Source organism: Erythrolamprus reginae, chromosome 4, assembly GCF_031021105.1.
Source record: "Erythrolamprus reginae isolate rEryReg1 chromosome 4, rEryReg1.hap1, whole genome shotgun sequence".
Classification (NCBI taxonomy): Eukaryota; Metazoa; Chordata; class Lepidosauria; order Squamata; family Dipsadidae; genus Erythrolamprus; species Erythrolamprus reginae.
The window spans coordinates 65839361-65858508 of NC_091953.1; the positions used below are offsets into that span (position 1 = coordinate 65839361).

The 19148-nt window shown below is 40.7% G+C and overlaps 1 protein-coding gene across 3 annotated transcripts in view; it reads left to right on the forward strand.

Annotated features, from left to right (window-relative positions):
- Window positions 1-19148, forward strand: part of AGPAT3 (1-acylglycerol-3-phosphate O-acyltransferase 3) — a 92493-nt gene that overhangs the window by 21173 nt on the left and 52172 nt on the right. The window contains exon 2 of one of the 3 annotated variants that reach the window (XM_070750517.1): window positions 14715-14763. The exons of the other annotated variants lie outside the window; for them this stretch is intronic. The gene's annotated coding sequence lies outside the window, so the exon portion shown is untranslated. The remainder of the gene's footprint in view (window positions 1-14714; window positions 14764-19148) is intronic. 3 annotated transcript variants of the gene reach the window in all.

The following is a 19148-nucleotide window of genomic DNA, read 5'->3' on the forward strand; positions in this document are numbered from 1 at the left end:
ATCAATCCAGGCTACTAGCTGGGGAGAGCCCCCCCCCCCCCGGGGGGTCTCAGGCTGCTCTCCCTCCTCCTCTTCCTGACGTTCCTCTCCCCCGTCTGCCTGGTCCTCCCCCTCCTGTTCACTGTCCTCCTCCTCTGGGCATGGATCCGGCAGAGCTCCAGCCGGTCCCTGAGGAGCCTCAGGCTGAATCACAACAAAACATAAGGACTTTTTGTATGAAACACTGAAAGAATTAGAACGAGAGTGAATATTTGAATATTTTGATGAATATGTACTAGTACAATTGATTTTCTACAGTTCTATTTTTCTCCCATGTTCTTGCTTAGTAGACTGCAGGACACTTGCATGGCAATTTGGCTGGTCACTATGCAATTTCAAATAGGTGGCACTAGGCATTGCATATTGATAGTACAGTATTTGTGAAAATTTACTCTTTCAACAATGTATGCCTTGGAGGCGCCTTCTAATGCTTGCTCATGTGTTACAGTGGTGTTACTACTTGCTATTCTTGCTGCACAGTATTTAAAATTGCTTTTGAAAACACTGTTTTCCAAGAAACATCCTATCTGACAATGGTCATGTTTTAGTATTTTTAAAAAGTTATCATTTATTGCATCAGAATCGCTATCCTAGCCTGCAGGAGATGATGATTTCAGTTTCTTTTACCATATGTTTTGGAAATATAGCAGGGACTGTGATTATGATAAATTGTAATAATTATGGAAGCTAGTTGTTTGCACTGAAAGTAAAAAATTATCATCAGTTGATGTTGCTTCACATATATCAATTTTGATTCATTAATTAGTTCAAATATATTTGTTTATATTACAGCTTCAAGCAGTATTTCACAGTTATAACTGTATAATTGGTAGAGTTACCTGACGATATGTATGGAGATGCTATTTTTATACCCAAAGCCCGAAGTAATATGGATCATCTTAGAAATTTAGTTTCTATATAAAACTCCATACTTTCCTCCATTCTCACATTTATAGTTGGATACAATCCTGCTTCAGGTAGTTGTTGCTGTGGTAAATCTTGTCAATCCCATATGCCTTTTGTGAGGCAGGCGGATTTAGTTTCTCCAATCATTGGAGTAGTCCACAGTCAGTGGGTTGACCTCTGTCCGTCAACCAATCAGGACTGAGCCCATGTTATAAAAGCTCAAATTCTGTCAGTCTTCCCACTTTTTTCCTCAGTCCTCAGCAGGACATGTGTGGTCAACTCACTGACTGACTGTTACTTCACCTTTATTTCTATCCTCTTCCTTACTTTCCAGGTAAATCCTTAAATTTTAAAAATAATAATTATAATAAACCCTCCCTGAGTTTCCCTCCTTCCCTTTTGGCTGCTGCCTTGGGAAGGCATTCTGAGAGCGACGGAAGGCTTCCTTCCAATTCGTCAGGCCCAGACTCTTCTGCCGCGTTATAACGATTCCTTTACAAGATTAATTGGAGCCTTACTTAACCGGGCGGGGGAGGTGATCTTAGGATTCTAGCAGCCAAGTCCTTCCCGGGGGCATTCAGAGCCGGCGACAGAAGTCGCCGAGGCAGGCATCAGCCCGAAAAGCAATTTTGGCATTATTTCCTCTGCTGCAATCACCCGGCTCCCTGTATTTCACCATTCTTTATCAGCGCCTATCAGCTGACCGGCTCCTGCGGTAGCGCGATGCGCCATCCCCTCAATTGTCCGTGATTTAGGACTATTTTGAGAGCTGCGTAATTGTGTTTTCTGGAGGACACTGAAGTGGGTTTTCGAAGCAGCTAAGCCGAAATTGCTAATTTAAATTTGGATATATAGAAATAAAAAAAGATTAAATAAAACGGCGCCATTACCTTGTTGCCATCTTGAACTGAGAGCTGCAATATTATTCACTGAGGCTTATCTAACTAAGACAATCTATGCCTCCCTCCTTGGTAGCCATTTTAACTACAAACCGCCATTTTGTCTGGGCCTGTCTTTACTCCTAGTGATGGCAACCCCTGCCTCGGCAGAACAAGATTCTGGGGTCTCCTTATCTACCTCTGAACGGGATTCTCATGCTCCTGGCCCCAGCAACGTGGGGTTCTCCTTTGCGCACTCAAAAAAGAGAGTCTTTAAGGCTAAGGAGACCAGGCCTAAAATAACTAAGGCCTCAAAGAAATCTGAGATCAGGATGCACAAGGCTTTAACGAGACTCTGTGATAAAGCATCCAAGGCAGAAGTGTGCACTGAGGTTGCAGCTCTTCCTACTGACCAGGCAGATTCAGTTTTAATGGAATCCCACAATTTGGCTCTAACAGACTCTGATATTTGGGGGCTTCAGGCCAGCCCTTAAATGTACCCCCTACCTCTATACTTCTTGTCCTTCCTCTCCCCTCTGCACCCTTTCCCCTCTCTCAGGCCTATTCAAGCCCTGCTGCAGTTCCTACCATGGCCTATCAGTATGTGCCGGTCATTCAGGGGTTTCAGGATCCTGCCAATATACAGGCTGTTATCTCGGCAGCAGTCTCCCAGAGTATGTCTCAATGCATGCAGATGATGAGGGGGACACAAGACTCTAATCCTGCTGCAGTCCAACCAGTTCCTTCTGCAGCCCCTTTGAGTTCACCTCAGGCCCTGGTTACTCAGACCCTACGTCATATGAGTTATGCACCAGAGTTTCGTGGCACAGCAGAGGAGGAGGATAGAGGGCCGGATTTGGAGCTATCAGACAATGAAGGTATCCCCCCTGACCACCCCACCCCCCCGCTATTGCAGGGCTCTTCCATCCCTCCTTATTCCGTTCCTTGTTATTCAAGGCTAGGAACGCAGCAAAATTGGCTACAACAAACCCCTCAGTTCCCTCTAGATTAGACATTAACTCCCTCTTTTCCCTAAACACGCCTGAGGCTCAAGTAATACCTTGTCCACCCCTGTTTATAGAGTCAGTTCAACAACAGTGGCTCTTCCCTTCAGCAGGCCCCATGCCCTTCAATGTTGGCCCAGAACTAGCCCCTTCCCTGGAGCCACCCAAGGTGGACACTCCCATTACCGCCCTCTTGTCCCCCCCCCCCCAATCTCCCGGGAGAGGCAGCAGAATTGATGAAGCTAAAGGACAAAAGAGTCGAGCAGACTCTCATAAAAAATCACCAAACTGGTGCCTGGGCAGTGAAGGCGGCCACTTCGGCTTCTTTCTTTGCCTGGGCAAATTTGACCTGGCTGCAGGATCTACAAGAAAGGATTTCACCTGATGATACTAGATCTCAGCAAGACATCGCCAAGATGCTAGCAGCGGCGCGCTTCACTGCGGACGCTTCACTTCAAGCAGCCAGATTCGCCTCCCGCACTATGGCAACTTCCACTGTGGCCCGTAGGATGCTCTGGCTCTGCTCCTGGCAAGCGGATGCCAAACATAAGTGGAAACTTGCTACCTCTCCTTTCGATGGACAACATCTCTTTGGACCTGCTTTGGAACTGCTGCTAACCAAGGATAAGGACAAACGTAAGATCTTGCCTTATGCTAATCGCAGAGGTACTTCGAAATTTGTTTCTAACCCAAGAAGACCTTATCGCTCTCCCGTTCAATCTTACGTATTTGGATGTAGACTGCAAGATAGCGATTTTGATTTGGAATGCAGCCAAAAATCAAGAGCATAGAAGATGTCCAATAATACAAGGCAAGGTCAGGGGCTTGGAAAAAAGAGGAAAGGAGCACTTGCCCATGACAGTGGAGTTTGGGAGATGTTGCATGATAAGGGACTAGCATTTTCAAACCCAAGTTTGCTATGGTGAGGCTAATTGAAAAATCTCATTTCTGTCTTTGGAGATTAACGATATGGGTGGGAAATATCTCAAGGAAATAGCTCAAGGAATATCCTCACCATCATATTCAAATATTGAAAGTTTTTGGCAATGGTTCTGCTACACTTTTTCACAAGATATTTGATTTGAAGGGCCATTGTAGTAACTCTGTCACCAGGATTAACCTCAATGTCTCATTTTCTAGTTCTCAACATTTGCAATGCTGTCTCTTTTTTTCTATTAAAAAGTAACTGACTTAGAACACAAAGCGTATTTTAGTATCAAATTGTCCTTATCCTAATTCTTCATCTGGTCGAATTCACTGATGATCTCAGAAGCTTAAGGCTCAGCTTTTCCCTCTCCTTGAGATCTTATTGTTGCTTTTCTGAGCTTTCCTACGACTACCTAATAATCAGCTTTCTTACAGAGCTCCTACTGAAGTTTTATTCTTAGCATCTTTTTCTCCTCCCTTCAGCTTTCTGCAAAAATCTGTTGGCATTTTTGATCTTTTAGTCTTAGAACTTTGTCTTCTCTTTTGGATTATTTCAGAACTTCCTCCCTGATCTCAGCCAAAGAAGATTAAAGACAATAACAGTTTGGTTCAACATTTGTCCAAAGCAAGACCACTTTATAGCTTATTTACTAATGGCTTTAGGCCCCTGGGGTTCCCTCCAGGGAAAAGGCCATATCTAATCTATTTTGGATCAATATTTCCCACTATCTATTGGCTCATCCTGGGCAGAAAAAACTTTATAGTCTTCATATTCTAGCAGCTTTACTTGTATCAAGTTTAGGAAACCTGTGGCGCTCTTGATGCTGCAGTTCTCAGCTGTATTGCTTGGGTGCTGATATTCAGCAACAGGATTCCCCTACCTTAAGTTTAGCATGTGTCTCCTTTCTGGGTTTGCCCTAGACCAGTGATGGCAAACCTTTTTTGGTTCGTGTGCCAAAAGTGTGTGTGTGTGGGGGGGGACATGGGGGGAAGGGGGTTGTGCGTACACATGCCCATACTCATAATTCCATGTGCCCACCATGCATGTGCACACGACCCCCCCCCCCATTCCTGGCATGCAATGTCATGCACATTTGTCGCTCTCCCTAGGCTTCAGAGCCTTTCTAAGAGGCTGGAGATGGTGAAACAGCCTGCCCCCATCCCAGAGGCCCTCCAGAGCCCCGCCAGAGGCCAGAAACATTCCATCTGCCGACTTCCAATTGGACCGGAAGGCCCGTTTTGCTCTCCACAAGGTCCACAGCCTTTCTAGGAGCCTGGGGAGGGTGAAAATGGCCTCTCTCCCCCCCCAGGTCCTCTGGAGGCCAGAAACATTCCATTGGACTGGAAGGCCCATTTTTTTTCTCTTCCCAGGCTTCAGAGCCTTTCTAGGAGTCTGGGGAGGGTATTTGGATATTTTGTATTGTTTTTATATATTGTAAGCTGCCCCAAGTCCTCAGAGAGGAGTGGCATATAAATCCAATAAATAGATAGATAGATAAATAAATAATAAATTAATAAAAACTTCCTTCCTCAACCCCCCCCCCCCCCGGAAGCCCTTCGGAGGCCATAAATGCTCTGGAGTTTGGGGAGAGAGCACCCTCCGGAGGCTGAAAACAGCCAGTTTCTTGACTCTTTGTGGGTCCAGAAGGCCTGAAAAACAGTTGGCTGGTGTGCACATGTACATCGGACCTGAGCATGTGCCCACCAATATGGCTCGGCATGCTATAGGTTTGCCATCATAGCCCTAGCCTAGACCATTTTTTCTTCTGATCCTACTTCCTTCTTTGGACTTGTATCCTGATTGCTTTTTTGATCACCAGTACCAGGGTCTGATTTTTTCCAGATTGCTGGCATTCATCCACCCAGCCTGATTTCTGCAATCAGAATGGATAATGATAAACAATCAGTAGAGGAACCAGCTAAAGATTGAAATTGGTTGGAAGCAATGAAAGTGTAGAAATGGAGTAGAATGTGTCCTTGTCTTCTAGTTGCTTATCTGTCTTCAAATAAGTCTGCAAATAAGCAGTTCATTGTGAATCTTTGGATGCCTTTTTCTTTTCCAATTGGAAGAACCACAGAGAGGAGCAAAGGGTAATGGCTTTTCCCTTTAATTCTATGAGCTTGGAAAGACACTGAGAGGTGCCTTGTGTTTTTGCTATCCTACTTGCAGTGATGGATAGAGAAAAAGGCTCATCTACATTTATCTGAATAAGAGTCTTGAAAGAAAAGAATGCTACATAGGCCCTAGAAATCACAGTCATAGAAAACATTGAAAATTAAATGAGAACTTTTACTTCAATTGAAATAAGTACAGAGACTTCTCTAGGACCGCAGTCCTATGTTTCATGGAATTCAGTGTGAGTCTATGATCCAAATTGACCAACTTGTCCTATAGAACATGGTGATCACGCTTCCAGGTTCTATTACCGTTATTTATATTGCAGACTTTGTAATCAATAGTCTTCTAATAATAGGGGTAACTTTCCAGATCTCTCCAGGAGCTGCCATTATACAGAGTGGGCCTCCTCCGGGTCCCGTCAACAAAACAATGTCGCTTGGCGGGGCCCAGGGGAAAAGCCTTCTCTGTGGCAGCCCCGACCCTCTGGAATCAACTCCCCCTAGAGATTAGAATTGCCCCCACCCTCCTTGCCTTTCGTAAGCTCCTTAAAACCCACCTCTCTTTTCAGGCATGGGGGAATTGAGACATTCTTTCCCCCTAAGCCTTTATAATTTATGCATGGTATGTTTGTTTGTATGGATGTTTAGTTTTATAATAAGGGTATTTTAGTTGTTTTTAGTATTGGATTTGCATGATGTTTTTTATTATTGTTGTTAGCCGCCCCGAGTCTACGGAGAGGGGCGGCATACAAATCCAATTAATAATAATAATAATAATAATAATAATAATAATAATAATAATAATAATATAGATGTGAATGAAAACTTATTTTAAATATCCATTCATAAGATTGATAATGAATGTATATGCATTCCATTTTTTAGTTCTAGTATTCATTTATTTTTAATTTTCAGCAACGAATAAAAATGCAAAGTTGGATATCAGGATAATATTTTCTCAGACCAGTTAAACTTCCAAACTACATTTTGAGCTGTGCTTATAAATAATGTTTTTAAAGGTATGCTCGTATAAATTCACTATTTATTTGTTTGATTATGCTGCCTATCTCACTGCTGAGCAACTCTGAGCTGCTTAGTTGGTCATTGTGAAGGTTTTCATTTTAATTTGAGCTGCAATTATTTTGATAATGAAAAATCAGAAACACTTCAGATAGATGAAAATCTGCTGCTAATTTAATGGGCTTGTAGATATCTTTTTTTTTTAAATTATCTTTAATACTGTTAGAATGTCTAGGTAATAAACCTTCAACAAACTTTAAGTAGAGTTAATGTAACAATGTGGGTTAGTCAGTCAATGAATCAGACTGAGTACAAAATATAACAATATTATTATTATTTACAGATAGGCAAAAAAGCAATAGAAGTTACACAGTCCAAATATCATACAAGGTGGTTGAAGATAACAAGAGTTAACAAGATGTTGGAGTCATTTTGGATTATTGGAATCTGGGGAAAGAAAACATAGTTCATACCTAGCTTTTATTGACACTGCAATATAAAAGGCCATAAAACTCAAACTGTTGTTCTTAACTGCTGTTATTCTTCAACTAGTGCTGATAAACTTAGCTTAATGTGTCATTGGCATGTGTTTGGAAAAGCTTAATGGCAGATTTTCTTACTGCTTTCCAGAACATTTCTGTAATGCTCTCCCACTATTTATACACTATTAAGCAATTGTCTTTCAGTACTGTTTTCTGTTTTCTGTTTTTCTATTTACTCTTTAAATTGCCCCCAGGTTCTATTGATTTTTGCTGCTGTTGAGCAAGTAAAGATCCTTTCCCAATATGTCTGAATGGGCAGATCGCTAATCACTAGCCGCCCAGAGTGCAACAGGAATTGGGCGGCATATAAATTGCAGAAATAAAAATTGCACAAATAATAAGGAAAGTAGTAAGCTGGTAAATTACATTGTATGCGAGGATCTTCTGGAACAGAGAAGTCAACATTTTAAAATAATTTTAAGGAATAAAGTGATTTTATATTGGAAACAATGAAACATTGAATCATATAAGAAAATGAAAAATGGACATATGCTTATTAATAGCTATCACAACATCTACAAATGTTTATGTGTAGATCCACTTCTTCATTAGCTAGCTTAATGGCAATATCATTTGTACATGTACAGTGTACACACACATTCAGAAGATACGCTGCTTGGGTGCTTTGAGAAGGGCTATATATATAATGAAGAGTACATAGTTTTGGATTAAAGAATATAACAGAATAGAGAAGATGCCTCTAAATCACTGACTGGTAGGCTTTCTGGAGGGTAGAGAAGTTGTTATGGTATATGAAATAGTTGAAGTGGCTAAGCAATATCAATGAGTATACAGTATAGTTATTAAACAGATTGTTTAACTCTTTGAAATCCTATGAAATCTTCACAGAGAGAATCAAGTTATGAAATTTGGCTAATATCTCATTAATATTTAATTGTGAAAAAAATTGCATTGGATAGTTCGCCCAAATAATATTTTAAAATTTAAAATAAATCTGGTTTAAAACAAAGAAAGCAGCCCATAAGAATTCTGATATTCTCATTGGTTAAAAAAATAATGCAACTGTACTGCAATCTTAGCAGCGGTATCGGTTTCCCATGGGGGTATTCCTTTAATTAACAGAGGTAAACACAACCTCAAATAGATCCCTAGAGAACTATTATAAAAATAAATATTGCAGTAGAGATCTGTTGCTGAAGCTTGATCTGAGTCTGTATGATCCCAGTTTAATTAACTTAGAATAATGTCCCTTGGTCCTATCCAAGCAGTTATATATTCAAGACAGAACATTCATTCTACCAGCATATTTTTACCAAGTGTTTGGGAAATGCTTTTGATTATGAAGCAATTGCAGTGTATTTAACGGTAAATTTGCTTGGACCAAATATGGTCATTAAATAAATTATTATATCAATGGCAGGAATTCTGTGGCTCACCAGGTCGTTTAACAACTCCCAACATTCATCACTATTGGCCAAGTGGTTAGAGCTGTGAAAAGGACCACTGCTTCCCCACCTTAGTTTATTCCGACAGGAACATCCTTTTGTATTCATGCTTTTAAAAAAGGCTTTTATTGAGAAATTATTCTCCCTTTTTCAGAAAACTACATGGACGTCAAGCACCATTTGTAACTTTTACTGCATTATTTCTATTACTGCTTTTATCTGGGAAAATTGTTAAGGTAACAATAGAATAAGGCACAGAATCAACTCCCCTCAGAGATTAGAACTGCCCCCACATTCCTTGTCTTTCGCAAATTACTTAAGACCCACCTGTATCGCCAGGCATGGGAGAACTGAGACACCTCCCCCAGGCTTTTACATTTTATGTATGGTATGCGTGTGTTGCATGGTTTTTTAAATGATGAGGTTTTTAACTGTCTTTTAATATTAGATTTGTTTTCCATTGTAACATTGTTGTTATTGTTGTTGTGAGCTGCCCCGAGTCTTCGGAGAGGGGCGGCATACAAATCTAATAAATTATTATTATTATTATTATTATTATTATTATTATTATTATTATTATTATTTATTATTATTATTATGTTATTGGAAATTTTCTAACTGAAAATATCCTGTATTTTCAAAGTCCTTCATAAAAAATATTGAAATTAACAAATATTTGTTGGCTAAGAGTATTTAATATTTTCTGAACTAAATGACTCAGGAAATCAAAATGCTGTTTCTCTATATCTCTATATCAAGTTATAGATGGCCAAAATTGATCACTGATCTAGATGTTACTAATTGCAGTAAATCATATTGTAAACCAGAAAGGTAAAAAAAGACCATTTTCAACTATAGGTAGTCCTTCACTAATGACCGCAGTTGGGACCAGAATTTCTGTCATATGTCTAGTGGGACTCTATTTTACAACCATTTTTATGGCAGTCATTAAATTGACTTTTATGGCAGTCATGAACTGGTTGTTAAGGCATCAATTTCTGCAATGGGCACGTTTAGCCAGAAATTTTGCTCTTTTTTTAGTTTAAAAAAATCCAAAAAGAAAAAGAAAGAAGGAGAAAGGGAAAGAAAGAAAAGAAGGGAAACAAGGAGTGAAGGCAGGAAGGAAGGAAGGAAAGAAGGAAGGAAGGGATGGAAGGAAGTTAGGGAAAGTGAATGAGATATGGATGAATGGAGGAAAGGAGAAAGGGAAAAGAGAAAGAGGGAGAAGGAAAACAAGAAAGAAAAGAAAGGGTGGAGAGAGAAAAAGAAATAGAAAGAAAGAAAAGGAGGGAAACAAAGAAAGGGGAGGAAGGGAAAGTGAATGAGATAGGGAGGAAGTTAGGAAGGAAGGGGGGGGGAGAAAAAGCATGACAAACCCTGGCACTAAATGCACTTTAGAGGGCTCTTTGAAACAGCACAGCAATCCAGGGCTGGAAGGGATCCCAGAGGACATCTAATCCAATCCCCTGCTCCAGCAGAAGAATTTATATAATCTGGGTTGGTGCCTCTAACAGAGAGGAAAATTCCCAGAAAAAAGGAAGGAGTTTGCTAGGGCAAGGCTGCCATACAGAGGAAGGAAGAGATAATCCTTGACTAATGACCACAATTGAGCCCAGAGTGTTGTTAAAATGAGCATCTTACTCAAACATCATCCAACAATGGACGTCAATGGACCAGATTGAGAATTTGAAAGCAAAGATGATTGTCACACTCATAAGGGAAGGGCAAGGGTACCACTTGATTTACTGTATGTCCACCATTGAGCCTCGAATCTCCATTGCTAAGCGAGACCGCTGTTCAGTGAGCTTTCACCCATTTTATGACCATTCCTGCCATCCATACTAATCAAATAGCTGCAGCTTTTAAGTAAGTCACATGATTGCTAAGTGAATCCTGCTTCCGCATGGACTTTGTTGGTCAGATCACAAAGGGAGATCACATGACTCTGGGACACAGACTGTCATAAGTTCAAGTCAGTTGCCAAGTGTCCGAATTTGGATCAGCTGAACCATCGAGAATATGGCAACAAAACCCTATTAATTACTTGCCTGCCATTGCACACAATTACGAAATAGACTAATAAAAGCTGGAGGCAGGATCAGGTACAGGCAGCTTTCACCCCTTCCCATTCTTTCTCCTAACAAATGCCTATGGCCATTTGGCTGCAGCACTTTCCCCAAAGCTTCCCAGCCCCTTCATCAATCATGCCATGGCTTCTGGTTGCCAGCATTGGCAGTCATCCTATTGACTGGCGGCAAGCTGTTCTGTGCACCCAAAAGCCCAGGGTGAACTGTATTTTGGCAAATGATGAAGGGCCTGAGACGGGGGGCTGAAGCCCATTGGCCCAGGGTGAAAGGAGAGGGGCCGGCCAGCCAAGGAGAAAAGCTGGTGGATAATGCACACAGCTGAACCCTGGAAGAGAAGCAGGCATGGGCAACGGTAGGAGCTTAAAAGTCCTATTCCATACCGCGGCGGCGGGGGGGGGGGAGATGCGCTGTGGACTTGCCCATTTGGCAGAAGGGCTAGGAGGGAAGGGGTCGTCCAGTGGTGTGATTTACTGGTTTTCCAAACTGTGCAGTTCGCCAAAGCAGTTAGAACCAGCTGAATCCCCCCTCCCCCCAATTCAGCCCCCCAAACACAGATTTTTAAGCAAGATTGTCTTTACTTTTGAAAGATGTAAATAGTTTTTCTATGCAGTTTTCAAAAATCTAAATTATTCTTTATAATCTAAAACAGAGAGCTGTTTCTTACATTGCTGATGCATGAAAATGTTTGAGAAAATATTCAGGAGCAATAACTAAAAGAAGATAAGAATAAACCAACTTGCCCATCTGTCTGCTTTGCAAGTCCTTTAAAAGTTGATCTATTTCCAGAATGGTATAAGTCAATAATGCCAGCTAATAGGGACAGGTACATCTTCTGATCTTTGGCATTTACCTTGTTAATGAAAATGACATGCAAATTGCACTAATCTGTGATTCATGAGATATTTCTAACCATAGCATTTAGCACCAAGCAAGGGGATCACATCTCCATTAAAGGATTATGATACAGGATTATATTACATAAAATAAACAATAGTTGAATGTATGATAATACAGTACAGTACTTAAAATATTTTTAAAACTACTGGAAAGCTTTTGTGCTACAGGAGACAGAAGTAATACATTAACAGCTGCACACTGTGTTTGCTTAATTATCTTTTTTTAGCCCTCCTACTTTTTACTAGCTTTATATTCCAGACCAGAGAACAAGCTGATGTTACTTGTTCTTTAGTGTTTTCACATCAGCTTCACACTTGTTGGTCCACTATGCCAGGCTAGAAATGGAAATGTAGCCTTTTGAAGGATTCTAACACTAGCCATCCATTTGGAGCTGTTTGTGTTGAAAGGGGAAGGCCTTAAATGCACATCTAAACTCATTTAAATATTTTGTTTTATCAGACCTTTCCTATTTAGAAGATATTAATACGAGAGAGAAAAGCAACCACATTTGTAGCTACTTCATATCCCTTGATTACATAACTTATATTCATATTATGTTAATTGTTCCCCACATTTTTTTCTTGTCAAATTCATTTAGGACAAATGAGGTGCTTTTCTTAGTCTTAAGTCTTAGTCTTATTGGGAAATCAAAGCATTTTGAATAATTCATTAGGAACCCAATATAGTTACAGTTGGTTATTTTATCACATTCCAAAATTTTAATACATATCTGACACATAATCCAGTGCATAATAATAGCCCTTTTATATTTTAATTCCTTTTTTCTATTAATCAAAGTTTGGTATTGTGGAACTCTGTTAAATAAACAGAACTATAAATGTTTTTCTTTTTGGATGTGTGCCTCTTTTTCTTGACTATAAGATATGGAATCCAGAGCACCTACCATAGTCTTTCGAGACTGAAGGATGCCAATGCAAGGTATGGACATAGATCTCAGTGAAATCAATTGCCGTTGTGCATCCTTCCTAAACCAAACATTGAGAATTTTGAAGTAACATATACTGTCTCCTTTTGCCTATTTTGTAGATTTAACTCAGCTTCAGAAACATAATTTTAACCTTATATAGACTGGAATTAGAATCAGAATTCGGCTTCTTTTCAGCATGGCGAATAATGTTTATTGTTACAGTATATCTGGATCAGTATCAGTGCAGCATTCAGTATTTAATCTCCATTTGGGTTTAACAGAAGATCTCATAGTTGAATCACTGTGGACAAATTGATGTACATTCTGGATTCTTCATCTGATGTGTGTTCCATCTTGCTTGGTGAAACATTCTGCTGAACTAGCCTATGATCCCAACAGGGGCCTGCTCCATTGTGGTGGCTGATTGGATAGAGAAAATTCCCACCCCCAGATCACCCATTGTATTGGTTTTTACCTTTTCTATTTAATTCTTCTAAATTTAATTGTTCTGTAGGACTTTTTTTTTAACCATTTATCAAATTGTAAGCCACCAGAGTAGCTGTATCAGCGAGATGGGCAGCATAAAAATTTAATAAAAAACTCAGAAGCATATACTGTACATTTCTGTGCTAGCAAGCCAGTTATACAGTGAATATTGATATTTTGTTCCTTATGAGCTAACATGGTTTGGTTTTTACTAATTATGGGTGCCTCCTAAGGATTCCTGAAGAACTTTTCTTGCAGATTGATAAGATCTTTCTTTTCTTGAAGATTGAACATGTGGCTTACACATTTCTTCATCACAAATACTGTGTGTTTTTACAATTGAGCACAAACTGAAAAAAGAGCAGTGGAATAAATCTGTCTCTTTTTGCTTCTTACCCTCCAGATCAGGTAGCCTAAAGAAATTTAAGAGAAAGAGCGAGAGCAAGCAATTGTGAAAATGATAAAAGTCATTAGTTAGATGCTTATGTCACTATCAGAGAGCCATCACCTCTCTCACCCCCCCCCCCCCAGCCCTGCAAGGTCAACTATATTCATATACAGAAGGAAACCTGCAATACTCTGGACTTTCAAAGGCAGAAAGTTCAGTTTTTCTCTGAATCATTTTCGTATCTTTCTGATTGATTTGATGCTATAAATTAACTAATTTAAAGCTTTGTACAATGTGTGCATGCCACACACATAAATACAGTAATTGAGGTAGCTATATGAACTGTATCCATACATATGTATTTTATCCAACAGACTTATATTATTTGAGCTGCTAGTAGCTATTAGAAAATAAATACTGTAGTTTAAAAAAAAATTATCCTAGTTTTATTCCAAAGCCTTTCTTTTATGAATCTATTTTAAAGTAATAAGTGTTATAAATGCAAATGTTTCTAATAAAAAGCATGGTATAAATAAATTTAAAGATACACTCTAGATTTTTTAAAAAACAAGAATTGATTCTATCATGAGTAAATTATAAAAATGTCCATATCTACACCACTCCATTTATTATCTTATCCTTTGCTCTTCCCCCATTGTGCAACACAAGATCTTGTGAAGCTTTGCATTGCAGTTTACCTTAAGACAATAATTGGATTAAGTCAGTGACTCAATATATCAGTGCTGACAGTAATGTTTACTGTAAGGTCTTTATGTTTTCTTTGCTTTTATTGTGGTTCTTTAAATTGTATTTAAATATTTGGATTGTTTAACAATAATGCTATTGAGAAAAGAAATGGTGCTGGGAGAATAGACAGTTTCTGAGAAGGCTTTTTTAGTGGCCACAGTGTTTTCAGATTTGCAACTCCGGTGTTTTTGTGATCATAATCCTTCTTGCATGTCAAGGAAGATTTATTCTTCAAGCAAGGACTGCTAAATTCCAGTTGCTTTTTTCTTGCCATTATCTGGAAAACGAAAAATTTCTTTAAAATATGCTGACAAACCGATCAGGAATGTTTTTGTTAACAGGTGTTTGTTCCATGCTGATTGTCCTGGCTCTTTCCTACTACTTATATTGGTAAGTACTGTAGCATCTTGCTCAGTAATTGCTTAAAAAGAGTTTTGAACAATGTGCTTATCACTGATATGATTTAGTACAGTAGCTAATAATTTTATATATGGATTTTTTTTTTTACGTTGACCCTCATTAGAGGAATCTTTTAGATGAAATAGAAGGAAATGTCTTATATCTTTAATTCTGCTTCAGCTGAACATAAGTATTTTTACTTGCGAATGAAGTTCAGAAATAACTGTCCAAGAAAAAGGCACAGAGTTTTGATTTGTTTATCAAGCTTTTTTTGGGGGTGGGGGTGGGGTTCAAAGGTTGTTCAGAGTACACTTTGAAATAATACAATTTATGTAATACAGAGTGGGTAGGATCAGACAGAAAACCCCAATGGAATGGTTTATTCATTGGATATGTGATGGTGGTTAGTGATCACCATAAATTGGCTGAACTATGAACTTTGAACCATAGGCACCCCTGAATTCCAACATCCACAAACTGTTTTGTTTAATTTCCCCCCCATTCTCTTATTATCTATGTAACTGTGGTAATTTTGGTAACTATAAACAAGCAATAAGGAGTGTAACAGTTGACTGTATAATCAATAATTTTTGAAGGAAATGTTAGGCAACATTAATACTCGAACCGCTGTAAAAGTTAAAGTTGGCAAAGTGGAAACCAGTGCTCTTCAGATCAGAGAAAATAGTTAAATAAACACTGAGCAAATAAATTCCTCTTTCGGGGCTAGGAAAAGGCTAGATAATAGTTCTTTATTGTCTATACAGTATATAACTGACTTTTTAAAATCTAAAATAAAATAACATATCTAGCAGCATGGGAGTCCTTAAAAGTTTAGCTGAGTCCTTAAAAGTTTAGGTTTCTGGAGAATAGACATTTTGGGCCACCCCTGACCTGAATGTTAAGTGTGCGGTGATAGGGTTGGTAGGGGCCACTTAAAATATGGAATGTAACCCCTGCTCAGTACAGGAATCCAAATTAAAGCATTCCAGAACCTGGTTGCCCAGCATGCAGTTAAGGAGAGTATACTTCCTTGGTTCCACTGTTACAAAGTTTTTTCTAACATTTGGTTGGAATATTAATTCTGTATTACTTGACTTATGACCAGAATTGAGCCCAAAATTTCTGTTGCTAAGTTCAGACATTTGTTAAGTGACCTTTACTCCATTTTATGTTTGCCACTGTTTTTCAGTGAATCCTAAAATGATAAGCTAATATCAAAGCTATTAAGTGAATCTGGCTTCCCCATTGATTTTGCTTGACAGAAAGTCACAAAAGGTGATCACATAAGTTCAGGACTCTGCAACCATCATAAACAGGAGTCAGCTGTCAAGCATGTGAATTTTGATCACGTGACTGTCAGGATGCTGCAACAGTTGTAAGAGTTGATAATGATCATATGTCACTTTTTTCAGTGCTATGGAATTATCACTAAATGAACTATTGTAAATCAAGGACTACCTGTATAGATCAATTATCTTCTGTCCTGCAATGCTGGAATTTTTTAAAAATGGACTTTTTCTTGCAATATCATTGTTGATGTTCTAGATCAGGGGTCCCCAAACTTTTTACACAGGGGGCCAATTCACTGTCCCTCGGACTGTTGGAGGGCCGGACTATAAAAAAACCCTGTGAACAGATTCCTATGCACACTGCACATACCTTATTTCTTTCTCTCTCTCTTGCTCTCTCTCTTGCTTTCTTTCTGTCTCTTGCTCTGTCTTTCTCACTCTCTCTCTTGCTATTTCTCTTCCTCCCTCCCTCCCTTTCTCTCTCCCTCCTTCTCCCCCTTCCTTCCTTCCCTCCTTCCTTCCTCCCCACTTCTTTCTCTCTTTCCCCCTTCTCTTTCCCTTCTCCGTACTGAAGGAGCGGGTCCAGCAGTCACATGGGTTGCTCATGTCCAATCCGGTGGAACTGAGCCTAGTATTAAAAAAGCTTGCCGGATCCGCCCCTTCCCCAGAATTCGCTCAGTTCGCATATCCTGCGGTTGTATTGTGAATGCTCGTTCAACATTCTAACACCTTCCCTTCGACCTTTCCTTCAAAAAAGTAGTAAGATTTATTGTCTTTATTCAATTACTTGCACTATTTGCGCCAGCCGTTTTTAAAAGGAAAAAAAATAAAAAGCGGCTAGGTTTTTTTACTTGGGAGAAGTTGCGGTTTCGTTTTCCCCCGGCGGTTTTGCCGGTTACGATTCCTGCGGCCGCTTGTGGATTCTTCTAATCCCTTGGCCTGGAGGTCCTGGTGCAAGTATTTATTATTGGATTATTGCTTAATTATTGTATAAAACTATATTTAAGGGCTTATAAAATACCTCCTGCGGAGTGGGACGCCTTTAGTCTCCTGGACTTAGTCGATCGCTTTTCCCCTTAAGAAATTCTACGAAGCGATTTTTTGGCGCGAAGGCCTTCGCGCCCTTTCTTAAAAAATCTAGGCCTCTCGTGTTGGCCTTCTGCCAGCCGCGTAGGCCTCAGTCCACCGCGTGGATCCGGGAGCGGGCCTTGGGGGTCCCAGGCTAAATTCTCCACCGGCCTAGCCTCCAACCAGAGTGCCTTGGTTTTACTTAATTGCAAAGTTTAGGGAGGCTGGCCCCGCTGGATTTGGGGGCACGAACTCTGGGTTTGCCCAGATTGTCCTCACGTTTCAGCAGCTTCGAGGCCTCGAAGCAGGATCCATTCCTCTTGGGAAGTCCTTGAAATCTTCTCCTTATAATTTAATTATTGGCTCAGCCTTGTCTTCTGTTAATTGTCAGACTATGGCTACCTTTCCCAAGAGAGGCACAACTAAAGGTCCCAGAGAGGCCAGGCCTACAGGCGATGAGATTACTAGTATCCCCCAGGCCTCTTCCTCCTCTTCTCCAGGGGCCCGCCCCTCGACCAAGGTCACCAGGGCCGAGAAGAGAAGGGACCTAGCCCTACAAAAGATTCATGATAAATCAGCAAAACGTTTGAAAGTGCAGGCCCAAGTAATCAGTAGTCAAGACCCACCAGAGGCCTCTAGCCTGCCTCCTTCTGGGGTCCCTGTGTTATCTCTGGATGAGCCAAACCTAGACAGACCCCAACCTAACCTATGGGGCATAGGTCCAGAGGAACCAGATATTATGGAAGATTCCCCCCAGCCAGGATCCTCCCAGGCCTTTAGGGATTCTTCTGCCATTTCTGCTGATATTTCCAGTTTACCTCCTGAGTTCCAATCTATTTTTGCTGTGTTGTCCAAAGCCATTGATGCCAAATTCTCCTCCATCAATGAGCTTCCTTTACCTCTTCCTCCTTCTCGTTCCTCCCGCCCCTTGGGTTCTTCCCCAGCGGTCAGAGCTCCTATTCAGGATGACTCAGAGTCCTCCCAAGATGAATATGAGGATGTAGAGGAGGATGAAGACCCTTTCCAGGGCTTATCTGAGGACGAGGAATCCCAAATAAAGGTCCCTCCTCCCATTACTATTTTCCCTTCTCAACTATTCAAATCTCTCCTCCTCAAAGCTAGAATTTCTACGGGATTAGCGGCCCAGGAGAAACAAGCCTCCACTTCCACTGATCCCCCGGAGGAGAATTTACCTTACTTCACAGAGGAACAGGAGGATAACGAGGTAATCCCTATGCCTAAATTATTTAAAGATGCCTTACTTAAACAGTGGGATTTTCCAGCCTCTGGCCTTAATCCCTCTACCAAGGACAGAAAGTTGTATAAACTCTCCTCTTCCTATGAGGAGCTTCTATCCTTTCCCAAACCAGATGAACCTGTCAAAATTCTTCACTCGGCAGCGGCTGTGCCAGGCGAGGCGGAGGAAGTCCTCCGTCCAGAGGACAAGCGCATCGAGCAAATGCTCAAAAGAGGTTTCTCCGCTGATTCCTGGGCCATTAAAAGTTCTGCAGCAGCCTCCTTCTTCTCCAGAGCCATGCTGCTGTGGCTTCGCCAACTTCAACAGCACATTCCTCCAGATGACTTGAGAGGTCAACAAGACTTCAACAAGGTCTTTGCAGCTGCCCAGTACGTGGCTGATGCCACCTTACAATCTACTAGATTTTCTGCTAAGTCTATTGCAGCCTCTACAACGGCAAGAAGACTCCTATGGATTCGCCCTTGGCAAGCGGGAGTTCGCCAAAAGTGGCAGTTATCCCAGGGCCCCTTAAAGCGCGACCTTCTCTTCGGTGATCTTCTGGATCCTCTCCTCACGGAGACCACAGACAAGAAGAAGGTTTTGGGCCCAACCACAAAAAAGGTTACTAAAACGCAGTCCTTTCGTCGCCCAGGGCGCCAGCAAGATCAAGCGGCTTCCTATCAGAGATCTCCAGGTCAGTATTCCCCCCGCTTTCGTTCCCAAGGTAGGAACTCCAGGGGTAGGGGTTTTCGTTTCCAAAGGGGAGCTGCCTCTAACAGGGC